The sequence below is a fragment of the Ovis aries genome, chromosome 1 (assembly GCF_016772045.2).
Source record: "Ovis aries strain OAR_USU_Benz2616 breed Rambouillet chromosome 1, ARS-UI_Ramb_v3.0, whole genome shotgun sequence".
Taxonomy (NCBI): domain Eukaryota; kingdom Metazoa; phylum Chordata; class Mammalia; order Artiodactyla; family Bovidae; genus Ovis; species Ovis aries.
Genome location: NC_056054.1, coordinates 218,372,922 through 218,398,742, shown reverse-complemented (window position 1 = coordinate 218,398,742; position 25,821 = coordinate 218,372,922). Strand labels below are relative to the sequence as shown.

The following is a 25,821-nucleotide window of genomic DNA, read 5'->3' as shown; positions in this document are numbered from 1 at the left end:
AGGGAAGCCCTTTCTCATCTATAAGTCGAGGATAATACCAATGCCTAGCTCACAGGGTTACTGTGAGAATTAAGTGAGTTCATATATGTAAGAGGCTTGACAGTGCCTATTAGCTTAGATTATTAATAGTTTTACTATTATTATTTTTACCATAAGTATTCTTAGTTTACAAAACCATGGATTACTCCCTCTTACCTAGGAAAGAAATACATACCTCCTGATGCGGCATTCAAGGTTTGAACCATCTGCCTACAACCTAGTTGTAGAGCCTCACCTTCCACTACTACCTACCAGGTGCCATATTTTAAAACAAAAGTTATGCTTTATCATTACCTGGACATAGCTCACAATTCCTTGACTCACCTCACACAATTTTCTCTGCATCACCCCCTGCTACATTTCTTTATTTATTAAAGTATAGTTGATGTATAATGCTATATAAATTATAGGTGTATTTTATAGTGATTCACAATTTTAAAGGTTATACTTCATTTATAGTTGTTATAAAATATTTGCTATATACCCCATATTGTACAATATATCCTTGTATCTTAGATCCATCTTTCAGATCATTCTCAAATACTACACATACTTTTAGCCTGAATGGCCAAACATTCATTGAATACGTAAAACTCAGTATGTCTCGTTAGCTCTGTAGTTTCTCATATGACATGGTCACCAAGTTCCCTATGATCTAGTTCACCCTCCTCTTCACATACTTCAATCATCAATGGACTTCTTCAAAACTAGCGGCCAACACCATGTGCAATGCTCTGGATATGCTTTAATCCACAGTATAAAGGTTGGATCATTTTCATGATTAATTTATTCCTTTATCACACCCTAATATAATGCCATCTTCTTAGGAGTCACATGATATTCCCTCACTGATACACAGTTTCTGTTCAACTAGACATTCTTCCCTTGAATCTACTGTCAAGACGTCCCATAATTACACCATTGACTTTTTTAAAACCAAAATTAACAATTTTACATTTATGTATACTGAGTGGCACCTTGCAGGCCACAGGGCAGACTTCCAATTGACAAAATAATCTGGAATACACTTTGTTTATCTTTTGCATTGACTGTATCTCCCAGTGAAGCCATCTGAAAAGCACTCTGTCTGTGTCATGGACAGCAATGTGAAATAATATAGGAACAAGGACAGATTATTGCAGCCATCAGCTAAAGAGTCTCCCCAGCTTGACAGATCCACAGACCTTGAGATAATGGTTATTTTATCAGCTGTCTAACCCAGCCTGCTTTCATGACCTTATTCACAAACATATAATGAAGCCTTATGAAATGCTTTTTTGAAAGCAAGATTTTCAGTGTCTATACCATTCCCCTAGCAAGAATCTTTTTTTTTTAAGGTTAGGGTTATTTTGCTGTGACAAATATATGTGACTCCCAAAAGTTGCTACTGTTTTTTAACACTCCAAAACAATGCCTAGATACATTTTTCATGGAATATAAAAAAAAATATACAAGACCAATAGAAAAGGTTCACAATTCAATGATAAAAGAAGTCCAGAAACCCCAACAAGAATAGGATATTTATTCTATGGAATCGAAGTGTCAGATGAACTTCTGAATACAATGCAGCCACTTCTGAGCAGTTTATAGCTGCCAAATGGGAGAATATACCTCCTAGAACCCTTAGACTTTCAAAGGTTCTTAATTCTACCCCTGGCTGACCTCACAGATTGTATCAGGCAAGCCAAGCAGCAGGCTTGAAGACTCAAGATCTCTTCTAGTCTCTCTATATTTTTAGAGAATCTTCAGTCACAATTCTAGATTCCTCTCTCGAGAATTCTATCCACTAAGAAAGGCATTTCCCCACTCCCACCATGATTCAGAGCAAATATGGGCCATCTCTGAACAAAGCAAATAGTCTTTGGTGACCAGACTTAGCCTAACATTCCAGATTGTGATCTGTTCATTTCTGAATAGACTTTGGTAACTAGTCTCCCAAAACACTTCCCACATGAACCATGAGGCCATATATTCATGCCCTTGTATAACCCCTCCCCTTAAACCTAGGGTAGTCACATGACTTGTACTGGCCAATAGGAAACAGCAGAAATGACATGGCTTGACTTCAATGCTAGGTCATAAAAAGTCCTACATCTTGGGATGCTTATCCAGCAATCCAGTCACTGTGCTGTGAGAAGATCAAGCCATATGGAGAAGCCATATGCGAACACGCCAGTCAAGAGCCACAGCCATAAGTTAAAGATGTCAGGCAGAGAAAGACAGATACTATATGATATTATCTACATGTGGAATTTTAAAACTACAAAAAACTAGTGAATATAACAAAAAATAAGCAGATTCGTAGATATATAGAGAACAAACTATTTGTTACCAGTAGAGAGAGGGAAAGGGGAAGAGGAAATACTGGGGCAGGAGGGGAAGAAAGGATTATTATGGGATGATATGAAATCATCTATGTGAAACTTTTGAAAATTGTAAAGCATTATAGAATTTAAAGAATCTTTCATTCAGAAGACAAAAAAAAGAGCCATAGTTGAGCTCCAACAGCCAGAAGCAGCAGCCATTTGAATGAGCCATCCTGAATGTCAAGTTCAACAGTCTCCTAATAACTGTGGCCCCAGCCAACATCTGACTGCAACCATGTGAGACCCCAAATAAGAACCACCTAGCCAAACTCCATTACTACTCAGAACCGAAAGAAATAATAATAAAAAATTGTTTTAAGCCACCAAATTTGTGACTGGTTTGTTACACAAATAAAATCAGATACAACATTGAGTCTGTGGATACCAGAATCTACTTTATTCAAAGCCTGGAAATGCCAAAGATGACCCTGGGGTCTCAGGGACTTACAACCAACATGCCTCCAGTCTCAGATACTGAAGGGCTTTGACTGACTCCAAACTCTGAAATAAAGATCAACCAGAACTGAACTCTCTGGTACTGTGTTCTAGAGACTGTTGGAGAATATCACACAACAGCAAAATCTTATTTAACTGCAAATATATTCAACTGGAATTTCAATAAATCATAAATTTATTTTATATGACCTTTATATTTTAAAAGTTTGAAGTAATTTGTTTCTCTAACTTTTAGGATATTAATTGGATTAGAGGAGTTACTCTTCAAATTTCAAAAAATCAATAGATGTTTACAATTATGGTCTCATAAAATATTTCAAATGCCGATTCATTTGAAATCATTCCATACAGAGTGCAAGGTAATGGTATGCAACTGGAGTCAAAGGACACACAACCATTGGCACATGCATAACCCATGGCACATGAAAGACAGATTTCAAACAAGGAGCAAGTGATTACAATTTCCACATAGAGTTCAGTAATAAAGAAGCAATGGCAGGGTAGACAAAACTCTGATCAACGAAGTTCTCTCCAGAGAAGAAATATTTAATCTGACACCTGAAGGATCAGAAAAGAACTACACCGAAGGATAGTTAAAACTCGCATGTAATAGATAATTGTAGTGAACTGTGTTTCTTTCCATGGCAGCCTGTGATCTCAGAGCACTTAGAAGTCTTCTATTGGCATCTGGACTCATTTCTGAAATGTCAAAGCCTTCTCCCACCTAAGTACGTGTCATCTCTCACTCTTATGCTTTGTCTTATTCTTCAAGACTCCTCCAGTGTGGACTTAATAGTTTAGCTATCACGCTGCACAAAGCCCTCAAGCACATGTTCTCCTCCCTTCATCCCCAGCAGCCCTCCGGTATGTAACAGACAGTGTCCATCCCCTGCAGGCATGCACCATGACCCCAAGGAGGAGCACCCTGCTTCAAATCCCACCTGAGTCTCAAATCTTATCTGTTCCTCAAGAAAGAGGAGCCTGACATCTTACAAGAATTCATTTATTTACTGGTTTAAAATATTCCCGGCAATTATTTTTAAGTGGTAGAAGGATTCTGATCACGTCAGTTAGATTCAATAGGCAATGGAAGGCTGACACATCTGCTTCTGCACAAATCAGTGCCTCACTGACACAAAGACCAGGTCCCCTGGCGTGGCTGACATGGTTGGTTGCCTCCCCACACTCACTCCATTCCTCTCCTTCTGTACCACATGGGTGGGATTAACATCTGTGGCAAAGTCAGCTGGCTGACCATCAAAGGCTCATGCTCCCTTCCAAAGTGTGGAGTGCATGCTGGGGAGCAGAGGCCCAGCCAAGGACCACATTTCACATCTCTTCTGACCTAGGAGGGGCCATGTGACCAGCTCTCACCAATGGGATATGAGCAGAAGTGATGTGTGTCACTTCGAGCTAACAGAGTTAAGAAGCAGTGACTCTGGGAGCTCAGTGTGGAAGATGCACAAATTCAGACACTAAGAGCTCTGAATAACCTCTTGGAGGTGAACCAATAGTTAGGATTAGGAACATTTACACTGGTCTATAACATGACTGAGAAATAAATGTTTGTTTTATGAAGCCAGAGAGAATTTGGAATTTATATGCTCTAGCAGCTGGCTTTCCTATATTAACATAACATCCTTCCAAGATCCAGGGATGGGTTCTGATTTGGTTCAGGGATGGGCATGTATCCCAGGTCTGAGTCAATCATTGCATAGTGTTATTCAGCCACAGAAGTTTCTTCAGAGACTGACATAGTGCCTAAGTCAGTCCAATTAAAGGAAAGGTTATAATTTTTCTCAAAGTTTTAGGGAAAAGAAACCTTTCTCCTTCTGAAAATGAATAAGAAAGCATGTAGTAGAGCATTTTGCGTCAGTCTATCAATAAAGCCAACATACAAAGGAAAGAAGAGCAAAATGAAAAAATAACACCAGATAGTTAATCAAACTATGCAAATTAACCAAATATAATCCTCAAATATACTTTAAAATGTCATAAGCTGATAAATTGCTTTCATTTTTAAGCCACTTTAAATTTGTTTCTCTTTATTAACAACTAGTATCTTTTAGGCATAGTTGATTGTACACAAAACTTCCACAGTTTAATAAAGAGAAATAATTAAAAACCAATTACATTATTAACTATAATTCAGAGTTCACCAAACACATAAAAGATATGCAATATGGTACATTTAGGATACATAATTGGTACATCAGTAAACATTAATCAACATTCATAAATAATTATATCAGTCAGAATAAGCTAGTTTATGCTGCTGTAACAAATAACCCCCATAGATCTCAGTGGCTTATAACAAAATACATTTTCCTTGCTAATATTATGCTATGTGCCTTATTCTGGATCAACTGTGATACAGTTCCACCTTTCCTCCAGGACCTAACCTGCTAAGATAGCCTCTATCTAGAACATTTCTGCTCTAGTGAACAAGAAAAAAGGTAAAACATGGTGAACCACATGCTGAATCTTAAAAAAATCTCTGTCTGTTCACATGTATTGGCCAGAACAGGCTTGGGGTCACAGGATAGAGAAGTATAACTCTCCCCCAGAAAGAGGCAATGAATATTTACTTTGAATAATATTCAAATATTTTATTCAAAAACTTACCCAAATATTGTATTTGAACAGTGCCTGAAGTTGATAAGCCATACATTACCTATTAAAGGAATAAAGACTCTAAAGAAAATTCAGAATGCAACCTTACATTCGCTGGCCCACATATCAGAATCTGACAGTATGTTCATCCATGATTGAAAGAAAACAGACTATCAATAAATAATTATTGAAAAGTCTTCTCTATAACACTGTCTTTTACTATTTTAAAATTTTGATGACTACTACTGAGGTGCTGGTCAATAGAGGGCAGAAGCAAAAAAAAAAAAATCAATACCTTAAAATAGAATTTGAGGAGAAATCTATGCACAGGAATATGTCTGTCTCTGCACTATTCTGATATTTGATTTTACTACTGGGGCCTCTCATCTATAAAGGTAGGTGGTGATAGCAGTTTCACAGAGGACATAGGACTGGAAAGGAGGATTTTACTGTGGATTTCAGAGTGCCAGGCATAACACAAATACAATCATGTAAGACAGCACAACACCCCTATGAGGTAGGTGGTCTTGCCTCTATCTTACAGATGTGGAGTCAATGTCCAAGGCTACAGAGCTACTCTGAAGCCCCCAGACCTACACCTCCCTTAAGTCAAATTTTGCTAAAGCAGAGACAAGATCTGACCTCACCCAAATGGTGAGGAGGTGACTCTAAGTACATCATTCTCCTTGGCCCACCAAAAGCCCTCAAGAAAAGATCAGCCACCCCCTGGGGGAGAAAGCGCAATATTCTCCTACAGACATCAGGAAGCTTTGACCAACCACCTGAAGACGTGGCAGTGGCATCCCAGGCCCCACAGGCAGGAAGAAGCTGTGCTGGGTGAGCAGAAACCTTCCCATGTAGACGCCTTGCTCCCTGGGATGCAAAAGGCCTCTCTGAGATGGGAGATGAGGAAGACGGTGGAGGGAATGAAAATGGGAGGAAATCTGTTCACTAATCAAGAAAGCCTCATTGGATGAAAACTCCAAACCAGAACAAGATTAAGGAGTCGGGAGCTTGGGAGGCCAGTTGCTGAGGTCTAAGGAGGTGGACTGGGGTCACAGCAGTGACGAGAAACAGGAAAGCATTTACAGTTATCTCAGGGCACGGGAGGCTGAAAGAAAATTAATCAGTGTACCGACTGCTCACTATTTGCATGGGGCACAGATCTGGGTGAGTCAGCACTTCAGTGTGACTTTAACCCCATGAAGCCAACTGCTCACTGATAAGGCCATACCTTCTTAGCTACTGTGCAGCGGGAAGACTTGACCCTGTTCACCGAAGGTTTCACTGCATGTCTGTGGCCAGACCCTGTTAATTATTTTATGATATATCTGTAACCTGCAATTATGGGGTATTATCACAAGCATTTGATTCAGAGGAACCAGAGGACTATGTTGACTAATTCAATACCAATGTGTACACCTTTTTTTTTTTTTTCTTTTTGCCATGTCACCTGGCCAAGATGGGGAAACAGTGACAGACTTTATTTTGGGGTCTCCAAAATCACTGCAGATGGTGACTGCAGCCATGAAATTAAAAGACACTTGCTCCTTGGAAGAAAAGTTATGACCAACCTAGACAGTATATTAAAAAGCAGAGACATTACTTTGCCAACAAAGGTCCATCTAGTCAAAGCTATGGTTTTTCCAATAGTCACATATGGATGTGAGAGCTGGACTATAAAGAAAGCTGAGTGCTGAAGAATCAATGCTTTTGAACTGTGGTATTGAAGAAGACTCTTGAGAATCCCTTGGACTGCAAGGAGATCCAGCAAGTCCATCCTAAAGGAAATCAGTCCTTCATTGGAAGGACTGATGTTGAAGCTGAAACTCCAATACTTTGGCCACTTGATGAGAAGAACTGACTCATTTGAAAAGACCCTGATGCTGGGAAAGCTTGAAAGCAGGAGGAGAAGGGGACGACAGAGGATGAGCTAGTTGGATGGCATCACCGACTCAATGGACATGAGTTTGAGTAAACTCCAGGAGTTAGCAATGGACAAGGAGACTTGGCGTGCTGTAGTCCATGGGGTCGCAAAGAGTCAGACACGACTGAATGACTGAACTGAACTGATGTCACCTGGCACATGGGGATCTTGCTCCCTGACCAGGGATCCCGTGCCCCCTGGCAGTGGAAGCCTGGAGTCTTCTTAACCACTGGATCAGAGGGAAGTCCAATGTGTATGTATTTTGCAGCTAACAAAGTACTTCCCATATATTATCTCACTGAAACTCCTGCCAGTTCTGCAAAAGAAGTATACTCTCTCTTTACTGGTACGAAAACTGAGATTGGGACTGTCAGCAATTTGTCCAAAGTCTCATAGCAAGGGGCAGAGACAGAATTTGACCTTAGATCTGACCATGCGACATGGCCCTGAGGAAAGAAATTCAGAAACAAGAGAGGACAATTGTGGGAATATACTGGAATAGAGAAGAAGGTCCCTATGACAGCTGTAAAACTATTTCAAGGAGAAATGAAGACAAATTAGAATTAAGCTCTCTTTTAATTATACATTTACCAGTGATCTGTCATTGGGAAAGAACTAATACATAGAGTATCAATTTTCAGTAAATATAAATGGCAAATAAGGCATTTAATGAATTGCAAATGACAGTGTTTCTACAAGTAGTTATCAATCACGAGTAAACGCCTCCCCATTTATTAATCATATATTTCATTTCAGCAAAGAATCTAACAGAATGGCTTAAAGAGAACCCAGGGATGCTGCAGATGGTAACCAGGAAGGTAGACATGAAAAATAAAACTTCTGTTTTATCCATTTAAAATGTGAGGAGGAGACAAGGAAGAAGGAAAATACTTGCAAATGGGATTTAAAATGTATCGGGTAACTGATGAAACATTAAGAAAACTGCATATTCATCAACTGGAAGATGCTCTCAGGCCAACTAAGGACAAAAAAAGTGAAAAGGAAAGACTCTTGGCCAGAAGTAAAGAGCAGTCCAGAAAAGACAAAGAGAAAAAGGACAGAGGGCTGGAAGAGTCGCCATGGTTATGGAAAGGCCTCCAACGCTGCCAAACTCCCCCAGAGAGGGAGCCATCAATTCACACGGTTTCAGGTATTTTCCCTAGCCATAATGTTATTCAAAACAAAGGCCAAAAGAACAAGTCCTCTCCCCTACTTCATCCTGCAGACCCATCTAAAAAAGCATTACATGTCTTTGGTCAACTGACTTATCTTAACATCGTTACGAAGTCTTACTAGTTTGTTCTGGATGTGGAGGTAAACCCACCCTGCAAAGGATGTAGGGCAGAGTAAAATTACCAGGGGACCATAAACCTGATAAAATTTCTCAAAGCTATTACAGAAGGCATGGTGCAAGAAAGAAATATCTGTCATCACAGATCTGAATCAGAGAAGCAAAGTTGAAAGGGAGGGTAAGAAATGTCTACAAATGGTTGCTGTAATTGGCCAAACTTTGTCTTTCTTCTAATTTTGAAATTATGCCATTATTTTACATACTTATATGTTGTTGTTTAGTCATTAAGTCATGTCCAACTCTTTTGAGACCCCATGGACCTTAGCCCGTCAGGCTCCTCTGTCCATGGGATTTCTTAGGCAAGAATACTGGAGTAGGTTGCCATTTCCTTCTCCATGGGATCTTCCCGACCCAGGGATCAAACTCACTACTCCTGCGCTGACAGGTAGAGTCTTGACCCCTAAGCTACTAGGGAAGCCTATGTAAACATACAGAACCCTTAATGCTGCTTTCAAAACACACAAAAAGTATAATAACAAATAGTTTTCAATTGGAAAGAACAGAAAGAAAAGTAATGTGTTAGAATTCTCAAATTTATACACCAGGGTAGAAATGTCTGCTACCAACTCAGGAGCAAACAAAATTGCCATTTTTCTCAGGAAATTGAAGGCTTCAACATCTCATTCAAATAACACTGCATATATGAAGCCAGAGTCTAATTAAATTACATCAGTCATCAATCTGCTTTTGCTAAACTTCCTTTCCACAGAACTGCTAATAGAGATGTGTGAATCCCCAAATATGAATGTTTAAATACTGAACTCTTAGCACTGTGTTTTCTAAACAAATCCTCTTAGCAGCACATCCGGTTTGCTCTGCCTTGCACATCCTCTCTTCCACACACCTATGTTTTTCTTTCACATCCTTGCTTCTGCCATCCAGTCTCCCCACTCACAACTTCAATAATCCAAATGGCAGAAAAGTGTGAATGAGCAAAAACCAATTTTGTTATTACTACCATTTCCTTCTGCTTACTCTCAAAACAGAAGCTGCATAAGGGAGAAATCGGTCACATATAAAATTATTAAAAGAATCCTTCATACAAAATAATCATTCCCCAAAGGGAAGCTTCCTAAACATTAACTAAGGGCACCAAGACAGCTCTGGCCTAGCCTTGGGCCTTCATCTCCTAGCAGATCTATTTTATCTCAACAGCATTTAAGAAGATCTACAGAAGAACCAATTTTTACCACAGTGGGAATGAAATGAGTAATTTCGGCACAGTGAAAAGGATGGCCCTCTACTACAGATACTCCATTCCCAGGAAATAAGTCAAAGAACTTTCTCTGAAAGCAATGGGTTTGAAAGCTGTCTGGTAGCTAAGAAATCATTTCCCTGTACCACGTTTCTCTTATGGGTAGCCTGGAAAAAGTTACTCTCGTCTTCCTTATTTCAAGCCTCAGTTGCAGAATAGAATCATTCTATTTTCTCTCGCTGACCATATATTTTGCTGCAAAACCCCTCTTGCACTGCAGCTTATAATGCTCTTAAAATACACAGATTATCTCAAATATGTGTGATTCTGTAGCCCCACTCCTGAGGCTAGAAAATTATACTCTTGGTTCCTGGCATTTTATAGTTTATATTCGTCTTACACTAACATTATAATCAAAATAAACATTCAAAAGCTCTTATGAAAATATGGCTTTATTCTCTTTTTTAAACTGAACTACCTTATCCCTTTACACTTGGGTTGAAGAAACTTCTAAAAATTAGAAAATGCAAGTGATCACTTTGAAAGAAAAAACAAAGGGGCAATTAGATTTATCATCATTGAAATAGTGGCAGAATCCAAAAGAAATTCCTTGGAGTATTTGGGTGTCATGGTTAATAATTTTGAAACATACAACTTCAACTAAAACTGAAGAAGGGACCCTCAACTGTCCACAGATCCACATAAGAACACGTTTTATAAATACACACTCATTCCTTGTTGCTGGCTCAATTCTGTCTTTCAGTAAAGCCATTCTCCTTCACCACAAGTGCACACAAATGTCTTGTGTTTCTTCATGTAGCCTGTTTTGGTGTTTATCCCACTGAGCTCAACGAAACCTCCAGAACCACCAGGCACCTTGAGCTAGTATGCACTCAGGTGCAACTGAACATACCTGGACCATCCAACAACATCCAACACGTTTATTTAATACATCTTCCTGTATAAGGAAGTGAGTGACTGATAGCATTGATTAAAACCAGCCAAGCATAATGGTCACTGGCATTCAACATCCAAACTTTCTAAAACATAGCACAATCCCCGTCTGAAAACCTCCTCTGCATTTTTAACATTTCTGGTTGAGACGTCTATTTTGTAACAGTTCATTTTCTGTTTTCCCTCCATGCTTTCTCTGGAATTTCCAGCAGTCCCTTTGCATGAAAAGGTTGGTAAAAGCATTCATGTTGGGGGTTCTAGAAAACCAAAAGATGAAAGAAACGAGCAATATTAAAGGGCTCTCTCTCCAGGCAGCTGCTGATTCTGTTCTTGTTTAGGTTGTTTTTGTGCTTGTTTTGTATCTGAAAAGCATTATTGTCTCCTTAGAAATGACTACCAGATCAAAATGGTCAAAAAGACACCAAAGTTCCTGGACTCTCAAAAGACCATCCCTTGTCTGTGATGCAGTGTCCCCAGCAGTGTCCCCAGCAGTGGCTTTTCACAGCTGGAAAGCTCTTGCATATTACTGCCACAAAGACCAGAAGTCATAGGCAGAAAGCAAGTCCATGGAGCCAAGTGCTAAGAGAATCTTTCCAAATTCTAACTCTGTGCTTATAAAAGTCGAAAGGAAGCCATACAATAAAAGGTATACCGTCCTGGAATTATCCCCACGGTGTCAGACTTTATATTTTTGGGCTCCAAAATCCCTGCAGATGGTGACTGCAACCATGAAACTAAAAGACACTTACTCCTTGGAAGGAAAGTTATGACCAACCTAGACAGTATATTGAAAAGCAGAGATGTTACTTTGCCAACAAAGGTCTGTCTAGTCAAGGCTATGGTTTTTCCAGTGGTCATGTATGGATGTGAGAGTTGGACTGTGAAGAAAGCTGAGTGCCGAAGAATTGATGCTTTTGAGCTGTGGTGTTGGAGAAGACTCTTGAGAGTCCCCTGGACTGCAAGGAGATCCAACCAGTCCATTCTAAAGGAGATCAGCCCTGGGTGTTCATTGGAAGGACTGATGCTGAAACTGAAACTCCAATACTTTGGCCACCTCATGTGAAGAGTTGACTCATTGGAAAAGACTCTGATGCTGGGAGGGATTGAGGGCAGGAGGAGAAGGGGATGACAGAGGATGAGATGGCTGGATGGCATCACCAACTCGATGCACATGAGTTTGAGTGAACTCCGGGAGTTGGTGATGGACAGGGAGGCTGACGTGCTGTGATTCATGGGGTCGCAAAGACTCAGACACGACTGAGCAACTGAACTGACCTGACCTGAACTGAAGCATTTGGAGCCATCTTACTATCTTTGCTATCTCCCTAAATCATCTCCTTCTTCCCAGTTTCTTATGTCTGGGACTCACTGCCCCCCACCACCTGAGCCCTACCACTATGGATTCTGATTTAATTACTATGGGGTGGATCCCACACACTGGTATATTTGAGCTCTCCAAGTGATTCTATCCAGCTATATTTGGATCTTTTCTTAGGACTTCTCTGGTGGCTCAGTGGTAAAGAAACCACCTGCCGATGCAGGAGAAGTGGGTTCAACCCCTGGGTCGCAGAGAACTCCTAGAGAAGGAAATGGCAACCCACTTCAGTATTCTTGCCTGGGAAATTCCAAGGACAGAGGAGCCTGGTGGGCTGCAGTGCATAGGCTCACAAAAGAGTCAGACACGACTTAGTGACTAAAACAAAAACAATCTCCTCTTAACTTGTCCACTACCCTGTCCCCCAAAATAAAAAAAAAAAAAAAAAACAAAAAAACAGACTGAATCTGAGACCTTATTAGCCCTCCCCTTATTGAATTCCCACAGATTAGTCAACGATGTATCTAGTCAAACACTTCGTCGCAAGATCCAAATGATTTGGCTATCAGAACAAAGTTGAGGACTTGCTTTCAGATGTGATGCACAGAGGAAAGACTCATAAAGTTGTGGCTTGCTTTTCTTGCCTTAAAAACACACTGGTGACCTTGGGCAAATTTACAGTCACAGTGCATTGTTCAGAAAATGGGAATTTGAATCCAGCATCACTGACTAGTAAGCTGTAAGGTGTAATTAGCTTGTGATTTCAGACAATTAAGTGACGAAGTCTCTCCTAAGACATCCATTGAACAAAGATTTATAGAACTACCTAAATAAAACTAAAAACATAAAGTGATGGAAAACCACACTGCAGATAAGTCTGGGAACAAAGTGGGAGATAGGAAGATAACCAGCCCTTGTCATAGAAAAGATTACTTATATCAACTGTGGCAAAATTCCCCTTTACTGAGAATTGTATGAAATTATTTCTTGAAATGAAGGTGCCCTCTATGAAAAAATCTTCTTATCTTTATGAGCTCTGGAATGTCCAGGCAACGTCATGTTCCACTTTTATTTCTGAATTTAAAAAAAAAAAAAGGCAGTGGAATGTTCAGATTAAGTAAACTCTTAGGCTTTGGTGTAAAGCAAATCCAGGCTAGATCCTAGCTCTATGCTCAGAACCAAAAGGCCTGGAGCAAACAACTAGTGTATCCCAAGTGCCCTCCCCACAAAACCAGGATAACAAAACACAGAGGTGTGAGAACTGACCTCATAACACATGAACATTCAGCACTCTTCATTAGTACCATTACTTGTTGTTTTGTAAATTATGTTCGTTTTACAGATGAAGCAACTAAGGCGCAGAGAGGCTGAGTAGTTTGTCCATGGCCACACAGCTTGGTAGTAGTAGAGTCAAGATGTCAGCCTAAACAATGCAGCCCCAGAATCTACATGCCTAATCCCTTCCAGCATTTTAATATTCTATAATTTTAGAACTGCATTAAATTTACACAGTTCATTACAATTTACAGAAGCTTACACATATGTTATCTCATTTTTGACATTACTAGTATAGAGGAAGCAAAGCAGAGGTACTGTTCCTATCTTATACCCGAGGACATTGAGCTCAAAGGGTCAGTACCCTGCCAAAGGACACCAGGCTGACAAGTAGCAAAGCTGGGACTCAAGCTATGTTTTGATACTCTGGAGAACATCATCCATCAGAAAACATGCCCATGGGTACCCAAAATATTCTGAACTTTTGAGATGAACACACCTAAGAAAAAAAATAAGCATCTATCTTCTAAGTAGACAGGGTTTAAAATGCTGCAGAGAGCATTTTCTTCGTAGGAAAACTATTTCTAATTGTCAACTCTACATAATGAAATGTTATGATATCATCTAGGCAAATTGTGCGAGAGTGAAAGAAGGAAATAAATGGTTGTGTTCCATATACCCTGGAAGCAGTCTACCAGTCCTGGCCTATGCCACAGATCCACTTGGAAGGTTTCCTAAGGTACAGCTCATCATATTAGGTATCACAGTATTTTCTTTTCTTGAGAGTAAAACCCTGGTGACTGAGAGATTATTATAACTCAAGGGCAGGAAGAGAGATCTGATCCACAGATCATGAGGCCCTTTGAAAGCCCTGGATGCATAATGCTTTTCACCTTGACATTTCCCATCCTCTTCAGATTCATCTACCCAGTATTTTTAGGCCAAAGAAATGAAGACACAATACTACTTCATGAGTCAAACAACATCTCTCCTGGTGTTTTAATGTTGCAATAAGGATGCTTAGATCACTATCATCATATGCATTCAGGTAAATGGGGAGTCTGCTCAGGGTTTCAAACTGTGCCTAGCAGTAATGATATTGGACACACCAACTTCTCCACCAAGCCTAGCAGCTGGAAAATTAGCTTAGACACATATACACACAGCACAGCAAGATGTTTAGCATAGAGAATTGGATGAGAGGGCCATGGTTTTTATTTGATTTCTATTTTATAAACAACATAATCACATGCAGACCCGAGCAGGAGTCACTTCTCTGAGCTTCTGTCAATCTTTGGAATAAAAACTGTCTGACCTTTTCCAGCCCTGTGGCCACTGCTAAGTTTTCCAAATTTGCTGGCATATTGAGTGCAGCCCTTTAAGGGCATCATCTTTTAGGATTTTAAACACCTCAATGTTAATTCCATCACCTCCACCAGCTTTGTTCATAGTAATGCTTCCTAAGACCCAGTTGCAGTCTTTGGATGGCATTATTTTCTACTAGACAAATGTTGAGGCTAAAAGCAAGTTGCACCTTTTGAAACCATGATTTCAGTTTGGGCATCAGATCTTTGCTCTCAGATACCGCTTCAGGTGGCAAGAAGTTGGAGGAAACTCTTGGAAAATCTCCGGGAAGAACTTCTTGAACTGTGATTAGAGTTTGTTCTAGCTGCACCAGAGATAAAATACACTAAAGTGGTGAGTGTGGGAAGAGTATTTTGTTCAGGTGCAGACCGAAGGCTATGGGGCTCACAACTCAAGCACTCTGCATCTTACTACATTCCTACAATCAGTGTTTAGTGTTTCCCTAACCACAGATAAATGTGACTGGAGTAGGGGCAGGGGATCTTTCAGGAAACCTACCTAATATACAAATGTCCTCCATCTTACTCATTTGAAGGCTCAGAAGATAAATTTAGAAATGTGTCTTTAAATGCATTACACCCATACAAACTTTTAACCCTCAAATTTGAAACAAGTTTTTTTCTGAGCTTGGAGTGGTTAAAGGGTGTTTTGTCAGAAAAGATGTAAAACAAGGTACGCCGTTGGCCGTGTACCACTGTCCAGATGGTTGTGACTCAACCAGAGTAAGGCTGTGACCCTTGGGCTTACCCTGAGCCTACTGTACCGAGACATCTGTCAACACGTTCTGTCTCTCCCAAAAGACTGTAAGTTCTTCAAGGGCAGGAAACTGATTTTACTTCTCTTTGTACACTCAGTGCCCAACACCATGTTTGGCTCAGGCTATTAAAATGGTGTCCAATAAATATTTGTTTAACTGGACTGAACTATGTGTCCAGAAACCTAATTTGCTCTCCGATTCTGTCACCAACCTAGTGTTTACAGATCAAACCCAAAACTCCCACTCCCTCCATCTATAAGAGAAGATACACAAAAACTTTTGTTCTGACCCCAAGGCCGTGGAGCCAATGTACATGGGATCTGTGAGTGCAGCGGACAAAATGAAATCAATGACAATACTTTGACGCCTTGTCTGCTTTTCCCCTCGGTTAGAGAACCAGGTAGATTGAGTACACTAGCCGTAAGTGTCAAAGTGGCACACTTCAAACACTTAAACAACAGTCTCGTCTTATCACTCTGCTCTGGTGTCACCTCCTCAGAGAGGTCTTCTCTGACCATGCTTCTAAAATAAGTCCTGGGTGCTCTCTAGCAAATTACCCTACTTTATCTTCCTCAGACCACAAGTCAACATCTGAAAGTATATGACCATTCACATTTATTTCCCCTGGAATGGGAACTCCATGTGGGCCTTGCCTCTGTGTGTGTGTGTGTGTGTGTGTGTGTGTGTGTGTGTGTGTGTGTGTATGCTGCTATCTTCCCTTCACCTACAATTACAGAACAGTTGCTGAATGAATGCATAAGTAATAGTCACCAACAGTAAGTATTTATAAGGGCCTGGTTTTGTTTTCAAGTATCTTGAGAGGAAACCATCAGCATTAGTATGTAGGTAACTTAGTGAGGCAAGCATGACCTCCACATCTGACAGGTATTAAGAGAAATGAAGCATGGTATTATTGTTAAATGGAAGACCCCCAATGCTTGGAATGGCAGTTTGCTAAGTGTGTGGCTTCACAATGTTAGCAAAGTTAGCAAAGTATATGTGGAGAAGAGTCAGGCATAGAATTCAGTGTTCCAGGCTCATGAAACCACAATGTAGTCATTGATAACCAGCAACAGGCACACAGTGGTCTTTCTCTCAGTTAATAAACCATTTTCAGGGGTATATGTATGTCTGTCATGGAGAAGGAAATGGCAACCCACTCCAGTGTTCTTGCCTGGAGAATCCCAGGGACGGGGGAGCCTGGTGGGCTGCCATCCATGGGGTCACACAGAGTCGGACACGACTGAAGTGACTTAGCAGCAGCAGCAGCACGTATGTCTGTCAAGTGCTGATGTTCAACATTTTTAGGAAAGTCAGTGTTTCTAGGATTTTGTTCATTGTGCCTTTTATATACTAGGCACTCAATAACTATTGAGTTGATTTGATTGATCTCCTTTAAAAAATGCTTTAAAAATGTTAACAAGAGTAATGCCCCATGGAACAACTTTTATGCATCCATTAAAAAAAATATTTGAATTTGGAACAAATACTGTACTCTAAGGAACCAAAATTGCAAAGTAAATTAATTCTTAAAAAGATTTATATGACTAAATTTTGATCCCTTGAATGGCGCTTTTTCAAATCCAGTCTAAAATGTCTGGTGTGTTTTTAATCTAATCTAATCTAATGAGCTTTAATAGGCAAAGTTGTTCCCACTAGAACCAAAATCCAGCTATTTCATTTTTGTAACCTTCTGTGTAAAAGAATGGGCTGAACTAATTTTTTCTGAATTTTTTATATTTAATCAACAACATCATTGCCAAAGAAAACCACTTTTCAGAAGTCTTTCTATCCTGGTTTATAACTTATAATCAAAAACTGGAATTTTGCATCTGATGGGCTTTAGTGTGTAACATTACACTGTCAAATTTTTGATGTATAGTTAAAAGTAAGAGATAGTTTCCATTATAAAAAATTTCCTATAGTACAGTTATCCAGTGAAATACATTTTCCTATAAAAATGGTCTTTCCAATTCATAGGTTAGAAATTATTGTGGGTAATTTTTAAAAGAGCATCGAAAGAATATTTTATTGGCTTTAAATAAACTGCATTTACCTAGTCCCATTAGTTGGTTGCTGTATACACAATGTGATAAAAAATGTACATGCATGGAGACATATGTATTCCTGTAGCTAATTCATGTTGATGTATGGCAGAGGCCAACACAATATTGTAAAGCAATTATCCTCCAATTAAAACAAAAGTACATGCAAAGGAATTGTAATTTCAAAACAAAAACTTGAGATTTGAAACCCTGACAGCTTACTTATTCTTATACAATTAGGGGTATGTGAACTGGTTTCAGCTAAAGCCTGTGCTGAACAGCAGGAGAAAATAGAAATAGGTCATAAATATGAGGTCCAAAACAATCCAGGAAGCTTGAAATGTCACTGATATATCACAGTGGATCTCACAAAGATGTACCTTAGCTCTGGGCTTCGACCCTTGGACCTCAGGGGGTAAAGATGCTTGGAAATCTGATCTGTCCTGACAGGGTGAGGCAACCCTCCGTGACCTTCCCAAAGCCCCACTGTGGTTGAGGCTCAAGGGCCAGCACACTTCACCCTGAACTGTGAGCTTCCTTTAATTGTACACTTCACTTTCATTTTCCCATAGAGTCCTGGGCTAGGGAACTTCTCTGTCCTGTTCTGAAAGCTGGAAGCTACTCAAATGTCAACATAGGGTTCAATAAAATGTGTCACACCCAGACGATGAAGGGTCTGCTGCCTTTAAAAGAATGGGTAGGATTGATACATAGGGACGGGAAGGGTCCAAGGTATATGATTAAGTATTTAAAAAGAGAAGAGCAAGTTGCTGTAAAAGGTTGTAACTTTATACGCACATACGTGCTAAAAGTCACACTACACTGAATGGTATATAGGAGCCATCGGCAGGCAGTGTCTGACAAAAGAGGGTAGGCAACAAAGAACTTTCATTTTTGGTGTGCTCATTTTTGCAGTTTTTAAATTTTTAGAGCAAGTATAAATTTTTAAGTAAGAAAAATATCTCTAAGATAATGAAAAATATGGATCAAAAACTTTAAGACATTACATAACAAACATATTAGGGTACAGCAAGTCTGATTCACATGAATGAACCATTATAATACCTATGGCTGGAATTTAGAAGTCCATGAACCACCGACACTGTATGAAAACTTTTAAGGATATTTTATGCATATATGAAAACATATGCGTTTCCTGGAGGGAGATTTCATACCTTTCATCAGATTCTCACAGGTATCTGAGACTCTAAACAACGTTAAAAACCATGACCCTATCAGAAACCAAGAGAGTTGCTCAATCCCTCCATTTTTATTTTCATTTTATCATGAAACATTTTATTACTACTTAATTTCATGGCTGCTGCCAAAGATAAAGTCTATAATCAGCATGAAAGTATAAAATTGTGATTCTTAGTTTCTAAGTTTCATGTCAAAGGGGCTTCCAATGCCTTAAAAGCAGCTCAAAGAGCAGGACAAAAAGTCACTCCAGGCTGGTCTTGCAGGAAGAAAACTTCTAACAGGAACGGAAACCCTGCAGTCATTCAGAGCTTGAGGACAGCTGTCCAGGGCACAAATAGTCAGTCCTGTTTTCACCATAGGAATGAGAAATTAGTAAAGGGTAAGTAGGGGAGAGGGGTAGAGGGATTCAACAGGAGGAAGAAGACATGGTTGATTTGAACTAAGGGGCCCCATTGGATGGGTGAAATTAGTTTGATCAGTTAAACAAGATTGAATGCAACATCATTTGGTCAGCCTTAAATTGAAAGAGATTTTCATTATAAATTAACATTAAAATATACAGCAAAATTATTGTTGCTATTGTTTGAATTAGAGTTGGAATTTGTCTAAAACCTTGGCTTCTGATGACCTTTGTAAAGCTGACTGCCCCAAATCCCTGGGAATTACATGAGTCCAACAAACTGTTTCACTGTCTCTATCTTGATTCCACTTACAGTCTCCGGAATCAAGTCCAGCACAGCGTTTCCATAAACCTTAAGATCAAGTGTAGATCAATAACAATTTGTAATTTAAGTGAGGAGCCGTAGGTTAAACCTCCACGGGCAAAATGAGGAGCATTATTGGTGAAAATTAGGAATAATACTCTACTTTCCAAACGTGCTTTCCAGGTGGTTTATCACTGTCAAAATAAGCCAACTGTGGATTTAGTATGCAATTAAAGTGTCAGATATCCCCGAGTTCTAGCACTGACAATACCTGACTGCACAGGTTTTACAGGCAAAGAAATTGAAGGTATTCACATAATCCAGCAAAGCCCATCGCTAACCACCATCACCTAATTGTACTGATATCTGCCATATGCAAGCATGGAAATGGGGACTGTACGAAACAGAAATGGACTTTCCAGGAGTTTTACAGTTTAGCTAGAAAAATAAGATACAGAAAGTGAAGAAAGTAATTTATAACAAAATATCCAAATGATGATAGGATAAAAATAATTCCATACTATTGGAAGGAAAAAACATAGAGAAAACATGTCTCCAGGAGGGTTGAGGATGAACCACATGAAGAAGGAAACGTTTCAACTAACTCTTAAAGGAGTTAGATGTTGATGGTCAAAGGACAGTATGGGGAGGTCTACAGACTATGACAACATTGTGGCCAGAGGCTGGAAGATGGAGACACAAGACTAGGCTGACAAAAGACTGAGAAAAGCGGAATGATTAAACAAAGCAGGTTGAATGGACTAACTTGGATAGGGAGACAAACAAGTCTGAAAGTTTTATAAAATAATGATGAACACATGTTGAGCTCTTACTATTAAATATTTAAGGTGCTTTAATATATTAGTTCATCAAATCCTCCCATGAAGAAAATACCTTTAGTCTATAATTAAGGAAACTGTGGCCAAAAATGATTCAGTTCAGTTCAGTCGCTCAGTCGCGTCCGACTCTTTGCGACTCCATGAATCGCAGCACGTCAGGCCTCCCTGTCCAGCACCAACTCCCGGAGTTCACCCAAACTCATGTCCATCAAGTCAGTGATGCCACCAGCAATCTCATGCTCTGTCGTCCCCTTCTCCTCCTGCCCCCAATCCCTCCCAGCATCAGAGTCTTTTCCAATGAGTCAACTCTTCACATAAGTGGCCTTTATTTCACCCAGTTAGTAATTGGTGGAATCAGGATTCAGACCCAAGGCCAATCTATATCAGAACGTGGGCTCAGAATAACCATCTGACTCAAGAGTGGGAGGACCTCAAAGGCCTAACTAAAAAAATTGGGGTTTCAGTGTTATGTGTAAAAATTGGGAGTTTATCTCATAACCCATTGGTAATACTTATAGGCATGGTTCATCACTATTTTACAAGCATTGCTTTATCCGATGATTTTGCTAACAATGCTAACTGAAAGTTAGCAAGTATTTATTGACTAGTCCCTTGACTATAGTACTAATTTAGATATTATAGAGTTCTCAGTCCAGACATTATTGGGAGAATCTGTTCTGCCAGTATTTTATCACTATACTTCTACCTTTGTATCTGTAGGACTTAATCTTACCTGTTCTTCACCCACCACTTCTGCTAAAAATACAAATCATGACAATAAACAGAATAATGTATGTTTATTTTCAAATGTTCCTTCAATATATCAACCTTGCTGCAAGGAGAGCCATTCTTGTCAAATAATACATCTGTCCCTTAAAAACTAATTTCTCCATCTTAGGTTCATGTTTAAAATTCAGTTGGGTTCTTCAGTTACAGATGTACAGGACATGACATCTGGACCCTCCTAGGGAGCAGGAGTGAATTCTTCCTCTGTGATACCCACAGTAGCCAAATGACTTCTTCTCCCACTGAGGAAAACCACAGAAAACTGTCTCCAAATGATTTACTGCTCAACCCCCAGCCCACAAATCAAAGAATTGGGTTGAGGGAGAAATAAGGAAGAATGGTGACCAGTGGCTATGAGATGGGGAGTGACTGTTTCAGTTTATTTTCTTAAGCCAATTAATGATGAAGCAGCGTGGAGGGAAAGAAAGACACAACATGGCTCAGAAAGACTTTTTTTCCAGATAAATGGCCAGATATCAGATTCTGTAATAAGTACTTCCACCTATCAAAACACACACACACACACAGAGTAACTCTGGGGTGGAGGAAGAAGATACAGATCTTAGAAACACAAGGTAATATTAAGGAAGCCTTGTGGGTATCGTAAAATGTTGGAACTTTGAAGGACCTTTGTAGATCATTTAATCCAGACGTTGCAAAACCAGGGTCCATGAACTGTACATGACAGGTAGAGGTGTTTGGCTGGACCTGCAGAATGCTGCATGTTGCTGTTTAAATTGAGTCAACATTATAAAGTAGAGGAAAATTCACAGAACAGTCCAGGTATGTGGCTTCTCTTAAACATGGAAGACCTAGCAGCACTGGGCCACCTTTCTCAAATGCAGCAGGGAGTTAGGGCACCTTTAGAAAAGGCTTGAACCCCCAGCTTGACGCAATCCCCACCACTGCCTCTAGCTCTGAAGTACAAAGGCTCCATGTCAACATTCAATGCAATCCCTATCAAGCTACCAACAGTATTTTTCACAGAGCTAGAACAAAGAATTTCACAATTTGTATGGAAATACAAAAAACCTCTAATAGCCAAAGCAATCTTGAGAAATAAGAATGGAACTGGAGGAATCAACCTACCTGACTTCAGGCTCTGCTACAAAGCAACAGTCATCAAGATAGTATGGTACTGGCACAAAGACAGAAATATAGAACAATGGAACAAAATAGAAAGCCCAGAGATAAATCCACACACCTATGGACGCCTCATCTTTGACAAAGGAGGCAAGAATATACAATGGAGAAAAGACAATCTCTTTAACAAGCGGTGCTGGGAAAACTGGTCAACCACTGGTAAAAGAATGAAACTAGAACACTTTCTAACACTATACACAAAAATAAACTCAAAATGGATTGAAGATCTAAACATAAGACCAGAAACTATAAAACTCCTAGAGGAGAACATAGGCAAAACACTCTCCGACATAAATCACAGCAGGATCCTCTATGACCCACCTCCCAGAATATTGGAAATAAAAGCAAAAATAAACAAATGGGACCTAATTAAAATTAAAAGTTTCTGCACAACAAAGGAAACTATAAGCAAGGTGAAAAGACAGGCTTCAGAATGGGAGAAAATAATAGCAAATGAGGCAACTGACAAAGAATTAATCTCAAAAATATACAAGCAACTCCTGCAGCTCAATTCCAGAAAAATATACGACCCAATCAAAAAATGGGCCAAAGAACTAAACAGACTTTTCTCCAAAGAAGACATACAGATGGCTAACAAACACATGAAAAGATGCTCAACATCACTCATTATCAGAGAAATGCAAATCAAAACCACAATGAGGTACCATTTCATGCCAGGCAGAATGGCTGCGATCCAAAAGTCTACAAGCAATAAATTCTAGAGAGGGTGTGGAGAAAAGGGAACCCTCTTACACTGTTGGTGGGAATACAAACTAGTACAGCCACTATGGAGTATGGAGAGTCCTTAAAAAACTGGAAATAGAACTGCCATACGACCCAGCAATCCCACTGCTGGGCATACACACCAAGGAAACCAGAACTGAAAGAGACACATGTACCCCAATGTTCATCGCAGCACTGTTTACAATAGCCAGGACAGGGAAGCAACCTAGATGTCCATCAGCAGATGAATGGATAAGAAAGCTGTGGTACATATACACAATGGAATATTACTCAGCCTTTAAAAAGAATACAGTTAAATCAGTTCTAATGAGGTGGATGAAACTGGAGCCTATTATATAGAATGAAGTAGGCCAGAAAGAAAAACACCAATACAGTGTATCAATGCATATATATGGAATTTAGAAAGATGGTAACAATAACCCTGTATGTGAGACAGCAAAAGAGACACAGATGTATAGAACAGTCTTTTAGACTCTGAGGGAGAGGGTGAGGGTGGGATGATTTGGGAGAATGGCATTGAAACATGTATAATATCATATGTGAAACGAATTGCCAGTCCAGGTTCGATGCAGGATACAGGATGCTCGGGGCTGGTGCACTGGGATGACCCAGAGGGATGGTACAGGGAGGGAGGTGGGAGGGGGCTTCAGGATGGGGAACACATGTACAGCCGTGGCGGATTCATGCCGATGTATGGCAAAACCAACACAATACTGTAAAGTAATTAGCCTCCAATTAAATAAATTTATATTAAAAAAAAAACATTTTAAATAAAAATAAGAGAGTGCTTGGTGCACACACCACGATGCCTCATGCATTTGTTGTACCTGCCAAATCCTGTAGGCATTCAAGTTTACATGCTCTGCTCTACTCTGACCTCATTTAGAGAATAAGGTCTTCTCTAGAGTAGTGAAGTGAACTACACATCTCATTCCCAGAATTCCCTGGTAGTCTAGTGGTTAAGACTCCATGCTTCCAATGCAGGGGGACCAGGGTTAATCTCTGGTAGAGGAACTAATCTCCCATGCCACATGTTGTAGCCAAAAATATAAATATATAAATTAATAATTTTTTAAAAAAAATTTTTAACTCATTCTCTTAAAAGTAAAATTTTCATACACAAGGGATCATGAGAACCAGAGGGTATGCACAACTAAACTTAGGCTGTGTACATACAATGCCAACACCTGTGGAGCAAAGGTGAATTCCCACTGTATGCACAAAGTGCCCCTCAACTCCCCCAAAAAGGGGCAAAGGAAGATTCTCAAGTTTTCAGAATAAAGGTACCACTTAGTTTGGCTTGCTGTAGACAGTTCTGACTTGTCCAAATTCTACATATGACTCCCATTTATCCTGAAGACGTGATTGATGAGGAGATGCACAAACTGCTTACTATATATATGCAAATAGGTCTACAGATGAGACTGGATGAAAACAGAATGGGGAGAAGGGGAAGATGTCTTAAAAATTTGGAAAAAGTAACGGATCAAACGGAAGGAAAGTGACTGAGATTGATTGAGTGATGGCTTGTGACTGAGGTACAGGGGGTACACTTACTCCAATTTATTCTTACAGCAGCCCAGGAAAGTGATGTTATAACTCTTTCTTTACAAGTAAAGATCCTGGAGCTCAGAGGCATTCAAGTGCTTGAAGATGACCTGGCTATTCAATCAGGGACCACATCCAGATGCAAACTGACGAGCACAGTGGTAACCTTCAGGATCAGATGGCTCATTCCTGCTGCTGCTGCTGCTGCTGCTAAGTCACTTCAGTCGTGTCTGACTCTGTGCAATCCCATAGACAGCAGCCCACCAGGCTCCCCCGTCCCTGGGATTCTCCAGGCAAGAACGCTGGAGTGGGTTGCCATTTCCTTCCCCAATGCATGAGAGTGAAAAGTGAAAGTGAAGTCACTCAGTCGTGTCCGACTCTTAGCTACCCCACAGACTGTAGCCCACCAGGCTCCTCCATCCATGGGATTTTACAGGCAAGAATACTGGAGTGGGGTGCCATTGCCTTCACCAGTATTTGTTTCTTAAGTCTGCTTGTACCCAAAGCCCACCAAATGCTATTACAAAGACTTTCATAAATGTCATAGTTTGAACAACCTTAACACACAATATTAATTCCTTTAAGCGGGTTCTTAAACAAAGTTAAGAAAGCTTTGGTCCTTCCTTTTTTAGAGCCACCAATTCCTAGTCTGGTGTTACTATAGGAATTAATAAAAATCTCTTCTCCAAATAAAATTTTTCCTTTAGAATTTTTTCAAATGTTAGTAGTAAAGGATTTGTCTATATATACAAGCTAAAAGCAGCATGTTTGTTGATGAATAAGAATAATAACTAAAACCAAAATAAGAAGTAATTGAAAAGTGAGAGCTTTTGAAGAATCAGGAATTTGATTAAAAATTCACTTGCTTTTTTTTTCTATAATGCAACAGTTCTTTAACCACAAAACAGCTCTTATAATAATGCAGAAGAGTATAGTTCCAAGTAAAACACTCCCCCCATTTTAATCATGGCTATTATTTTTTTTAATGAAAATGGCTGAGGTCATTGTAATCTATTTTAAGGTTTGCATGGGTTAGTGGTATTTTTTTCTTGGCTTTGAGCTCTCCATGTTACCAGCTAAATGTTATAGGTTTTGCTGTGTGCCCTTTCAAATCCCATTCTTTTTAATAATGTTGTCCTTTATACACATAAATTAGAGTAAATCCCACTTTCTTTCCTAACAACTCCAGATGCGGTCCA

At 39.7% G+C, this 25,821-nt stretch overlaps 1 protein-coding gene across 10 annotated transcripts in view; it reads right to left on the bottom strand.

Annotated features, from left to right (window-relative positions):
• MECOM (MDS1 and EVI1 complex locus) overlaps positions 1 to 25,821 on the bottom strand; it is a 630,714-nt gene that overhangs the window by 598,079 nt on the left and 6,814 nt on the right. The window lies entirely within an intron of this gene.